Raw genomic sequence first — 6,522 nt, forward strand, 5'->3', positions numbered from 1 at the left:
GAAATTGTACTTGGTTTGATGAATCTCCTGTCATTATAAATGATCTTCTTATGGAGGACGTCGACAGCCGGCACTCCATGATCACGTCGAATCCTTATGAAAATGAATCCAGAACAAAATCGCGCTAAAGCTAGGGCGTCACCCGTAAGTGGCGCGCTGTGTGGCCCGAGCACAGTGATAAGTGAGCAAGGGTCGCTGTATCTCCATCGGCACCCGGATGCAGTGTTAAATGAGCAAGGGGGCCATAGAAACTTCTTTTCGAACGACTCCACTCAAAGTTGTTTGGGAGCATATGCTCCTATCAACTTTACCCGGGACACACAAAAGAAGTACTTTGATCTTATTAGACGGGGGAGGGTGAAGAAGCTAGGACAAAAGGGTAGAGTTCAAGAGAGCAAAATGCGTTTAGGAACGTGGAATATAGGAACCTTAACGGGAAAATCTATGGAAGTAGTGGAAGTTATGGTGAGGAGACGGATAAATATTATGTGCCTACAAGAAACTAAGTGGGTTGGTAGTAAGGCAAAGGATCTAGAAAACTCAGGGTTTAAACTTTGGTATTCGGGCACAAATAGAACGAGAAACGGTGTTGGCATCATCGTGGACAAGACCTTGGTACAAGATGTTGTAGATGTCAAGAGGGTAGGAGATAGAATCATGGCAATCAAGATTGTAATAGGACAAGAACTTATCAATGTGATTAGTGCGTACGCACCTCAAGTAGGGTTGGATACGAGTTCGAAGGAGAAATTTTGGGAAGATCTTGGAGACTTGGTGCAAGGAATTGCTCAGACGGAGAAGTTATTTATAGGAGGAGATTTAAATGGACACGTGGGCAGGGAGACAGGCAACTATGGAGGTTTTCATGGTGGTCATGGTTTTGGGGAGAGAAACGAGGATGGGGAAGCTATCTTGGATTTTGCAATGGCATATGATCTCTTCTTAGCCAACACCTTCTTTAAGAAGAGAGAAGAACATGTGATCACCTACAAGAGTGGGTCGTCAAAAACACAAATAGATTTTCTTCTAATGAGGAAAGGGGATCGTATAACTTGTAAGGATTGCAAAGTTATACCAGGAGAGAGCGTGGCTAATCAACATCGCTTGTTGGTGATGGATGTACATATCAAAAGAGTAAGACAAAAGAACAAGACTTGGAAGTGCCCAAGGACTAGATGGTGGAATCTAAAAGAAGAAAAACAAGCCATTTTCAAAGAGAAGGTAATCACCCAATGTGTGTGGGATAGAGAGGGGGAAGCTAGCCAAATGTGGGATTCCATGGCTAGTTGTATCCGAAAAGTAGCAAAAGAGGTATTAGGAGAGTCCAAGGGCTTTGCCCCACACCAAAAGGAATCTTGGTGGTGGAATGAGGAGGTACAAACAAAGGTGAAGGCTAAGAAGGAATGTTGTAAAGCCTTATACAAGGAGAGGACCGATGAAAATGGTGAAAGGTATAGAAAAGCGAAGCAAGAGGCGAAGAAAGCTGTCAGAGAAGCTAAGTTAGCGGCTTACGACGATATGTATAAACGACTAGATACCAAAGAAGGAGAGTTGGATATCTATAAACTATCTAGAGCAAGGGAAAAGAAGACAAGGGACCTAAACCAAGTGAGGTGCATCAAGGATGAGGATGGAAAGGTTCTTGCTACAGAGAACGCGGTTAAAGACAGATGGAGAGGTTATTTTCATAATCTTTTCAATGAAGGACATGAAATAAGTGCTTCTTTAGGGGAGTTGAGTAACTCAGAAGAGTGTAGAAACTACTCTTTTTATCGTCGAATCCGGAAGGAAGAAGTGGTTGTAGCTTTGAAGAAGATGAAGCATAAAAAAGCAATAGGTCCAGACGATATACCAATCGAAGTGTGGAAACTTTTGGGAGAGACAGGTATAACATGGCTCACTAACCTTTTCAATAGGATTTTGAAAACGAAGAAGATGCCAAATGAGTGGCGAACGAGCACTTTGGTGCCTATCTACAAGAATAAGGGCGACGTACAAAATTGCATGAACTATAGGGGTATTAAGCTAATGAGTCATACAATGAAGCTCTGGGAGAGAGTCATTGAGCATAGATTGAGGCAAGAGACACGGGTTTCGGACAACCAATTCGGGTTCATGCCAGGGCGCTCAACCATGGAGGCAATCTATCTCTTACGAAGATTGATGGAAAGATATAGAGATGGGAAAAAGGATTTACACATGGTCTTTATAGATTTGGAAAAAGCGTATGATAGGGTCCCAAGAGACATTCTTTGGAGGATTTTAGAGAAGAAAGGAGTACGAGTAGCATATATCCAAGCTATAAAGGATATGTATGAAGGAGCAAAGACTGCCGTAAGAACTCATGAAGGACAAACCGAAAGCTTTCCCATAACTGTAGGATTACATCAAGGCTCATCCTTAAGTCCTTACCTTTTTGCGTTGGTAATGGATGAGTTAACAGGACATATTCAAAATGATATTCCTTGGTGTATGCTTTTCGCAGACGATATAGTGTTGATAGATGAAACTCAGGAAGGAGTAAATGCAAAGCTTAACCTTTGGAGAGAAATGTTGGAATCTAAAGGTCTTCGCCTAAGCCGATCAAAGACAGAATATATGGAGTGCAAGTTCAGTGCAAATGGAGGCCAAAACGAGTTAGGGGTGAGGATCGGAGATCAAGAAATACCAAAGAGCGACCGTTTTCGTTACCTAGGATCTATCTTGCAAAAGAACGGAGAATTAGATGGAGATCTCAACCATAGAATACAAGCTGGATGGATGAAGTGGAAGAGTGCATCCGGCGTGTTGTGTGACCGCCGTATGCCACTGAAGCTCAAGGGAAAATTTTATAGGACGGCAATAAGGCCGGCGATGCTGTATGGCACAGAATGTTGGGCGGTGAAACATCAACACGTACACAAAATGGGTGTAGCGGAGATGAGGATGCTTCGTTGGATGTGTGGGCACACGAGAAAGGATAAGATTAGGAATGAGGATATCCGGGGTAAAGTAGGAGTAGCCGAAATTGAAGGAAAGATGAGAGAAAATCGGTTACGGTGGTTTGGACATGTGCAAAGAAGGCCTACTGACGCTCCGATTAGAAGATGCGACTATGGGACAGAGGTTCAGGGCCGAAGGGGCAGAGGAAGACCTAGGAAAACTTTGGAAGAGACTCTAAGAAAAGACTTAGAGTACTTGGATCTAATGAAGGACATGACACAGGATCGAGCACAATGGCGTTCTAAGATTCATATAGCCGATCCCACTCAGTGACTTGGATTTTCCAAGTCTCCAACCGAGAAGTTTTCCTCACTCGGGAAATTAAGGGAACACTACCCCAACCTACATGCTCCACTCAGAAAGCTTCAACTTACAAGCTTCAACAAAAGAAAATTCAAAGAACTTAGCGAAGAAGGCTTTGGTGTATTTAACACAATACGTTGAAATGAAGGAAAGCTTATTTATTGATATCCCCGATAAGCTACAAATATGTACATATACATGAGTCAAAATAAACACACAAGAGGGAGCCTTCACAAAGGTTGCTTAGGAGAAGTCTCAGCAGTCGGTAGAGCCCCAGAAAGAGAAGGCACCGGAGGGGGATCATTTGGAGCCTCAGTACTGGACAGAACCCTAGAAGGAGGAGGCATCAGAGGTTGATCATTTGGAGCTTCATTACGCGGTACAGCCCCAGAAGACGAAGGCAATAAATGCCTTTGGAACAAACCCACAAATCTCTGATGATCAAGTAAAACCTGACCATCAGTTTCCTTCATCTGGTCAAGCTTCCTCTTCATGTTTGTAGCATAGTCATGTGCGAGCCGGTGCAACTGTTTATTCTCATGCTTGAGCCCCCTAATCTCCTGTTTGAGACTCATCACTTCAGCCGCCAATGATTCAACTTGGCGGGTTCGAGCAAATAGGCGTTGGGCCATATTAGACACAGAACCTACACACTGAACACTGAGAGCCAACGAATCCTTAACAGCTAACTCATCAGACCGTTTGGAAAGTAGTCTGTTATCTTTGGGAGTGAGAAGGTTCCTGGCCACCACCGCAGCGGTCATATCATTCTTCATCACGGAATCCCCAACGGTAAGAGGACCAGTAGGGGAGACGAAGGATGGGCGCCATATGTTGTCTGGAGAAGGCGGGACTGCCTCTTCAACAAGGTTCAAGTCAAAACGACGGTCGGAGGGGCCAGACATTTTCAAAGGTGTTGAAGAGAGAAGAGGTCGGACAAATCAAGATCTTAGAAGTGCAAGAATGAAGCTTCTACTGGTGGAGATTCAAGTGTGCTTTGGAACTTAATGCCAGCCCCTATAAAAATCTACACTCGACGGAGCTTCAGAAATCGAAGAGGCGTTTGCTTTCTCAAAAGCTGGGCTGCTTAGAGATCACGAGGGTTGATCTCAGAAATCGAAGAGGCGTTTGCTTTCTCAAAAGTTGGGCTGCTCAAAGACCACGAAGGCCGATATCAGAAATCGAAGAGGCGCTCGCTTTCTCAAAAGCTGGGCTACCCAGAGACCACGAGGGCCGATCTCAGAAATCGAAGAGGCACCTACTTTTTCAGCCTTGTCAGCACCTGTCACACGCACACTCAGCTTTGCGGAAATTATAGGCATTCTGTCAAAGACTTCTGGGGAAGTAGAAAACACATGAATCTTACTGTTCAATCACCCACTTCCCACACGCAACAATAGCTCATGGGTACCACAGATAACTTTGCCAAAGTTCTCTGCCAAAGTTGAGCACGTGAAGCTTGCAGCTCCCACTACATCGCTCTGACCAAGAAGGGTAAAAGAATAGCAATTTTAACACTCCCAACAAGATTGCTTGCTCCAAAATCGAAGAGGCACCGCCCTCCGAATCTCGAGAGCCAGACTCCCAACATGATTACTTTCTCAAAAATCGAAGAGACACTGCTCCTCGAATCTCGAGAGCCAGACCCCCAGCATGATTACTTTCTCAAAAATCGATGAGGCATCATTCTCCGAATCAATCGAAGAGGCGCTCGCTTTCTCAAAAGCTGGGCTGCTCAGAGACCACGAGGGCCGATCTCAGAAATCGAAGAGGCACCTACTTTTCTAGCCTTGTCAGCACCTGTCACACGCACACTCAGCTTTGCAGAAATTATGGGCATTCTGTCGAAGACTTCTGGTGAAGTAGAAAGCACATGAATATTACTGTTCAATCACCCACTTCCCACACGCAACAATAGCTCATGGGTACCACAGATAACTTTGCCAAAGTTCTCTGCCAAAGTTGAGCACGTGAAGCTTGCAGCTCCCACTACATTGCTCTGACCAAGAAAGGTAAAAGAATAGCAAAGAAACAGCACTAACAAAGTTTAGACACATAAATTTTGAAGGTCTAGCTACCATATTATTACCCACAAGGGTAAAGGAACAGTACCACTGCTGGATAATTGAAAAGTCCCTGTGTGTCAACCTCTGTGCTTCGTGGCAAGGTAGACTAGCAAACATGCCCAACCTTTACTCACATTCGAGAAAACACTCCCAACAAGATTGCTTGCTCCAAAATTGAAGAGGCACCGTCCTCCGAATCTCGAGAGCCAGACTCCCAACATGACTACTTTCTCAAAATCGAAGAAAGGGTAAAGGAACAGTACCATTGCTGGATAATTGGAAAGTCCCTGTGTGTCAACCTTTGTGCTTCGTGGCAAGGTAGACTAGCAAACATGCCCAACCTTTACTCACATTCGAGACAACACTCCCAACAAGATTGCTTGCTCCAAAATCGAAGAGGCACCGCCCTCCGAATCTCGAGAGCCAGACTCCCAACATGATTACTTCCTAAAAAATCGAAGAGACACTGCTCTCCGAATCTCGAGAGTCAGACCCCCAGCATGATTGCTTTCTCAAAAATCGAAGAGGCATCGTTCTCCGAATCTCGAGAGCCAGATACCACAGACCACTTTTTCAAAGTGCTCTGACAGAGTTAAAACATGTGAAACTGGCAGCTCCCACTACCGTGCTATGACCAAGCAGGGTAAAGGAATAGCATTACTACTTGTTGTTAGGGAGACTCCTATATATGTCGACCTCCATCCCCAACGGACAGGCAGACCTGCAAAAATGCTCAACCCTTCATCATATCTGAGAGGGCACTCCCAACGAAGCCTTTCGAAATATTCAGCTTTCTTTCCCCCCGATAATACCTCTGCAAACAAGCTATACTAGAGCAAGAATATCTCATATCATCAGGGTTAAAAGCAAGAGTATCCCATATCATGCTTTTTCCCTGTCTTTTCTTTTGGCCTTGTTTTTACCTGCAAGACAAGGAGAAAGAGAGCAATCAGTCAGCACTTGGAATCAAGCTTCCAGCCAGGAACTGACTGCCTGGAACCCCTTACCTGATTACTTACCTGGCATTGCTCTCGAGTACTCATCTTCAACATCTTATGTTTCCAGGGAAGATTCCGCATCTGCTTGAGGAACAGATAGGGCAAGTGCGAAGGATACAAGGAAGCATGTGGAGACAAGCGTAACAGCACACGTGCCGATACATCCATTACTC

The sequence above is a fragment of the Malus domestica genome, chromosome 15 (genome assembly GCF_042453785.1).
Source record: "Malus domestica chromosome 15, GDT2T_hap1".
Classification (NCBI taxonomy): domain Eukaryota; kingdom Viridiplantae; phylum Streptophyta; class Magnoliopsida; order Rosales; family Rosaceae; genus Malus; species Malus domestica.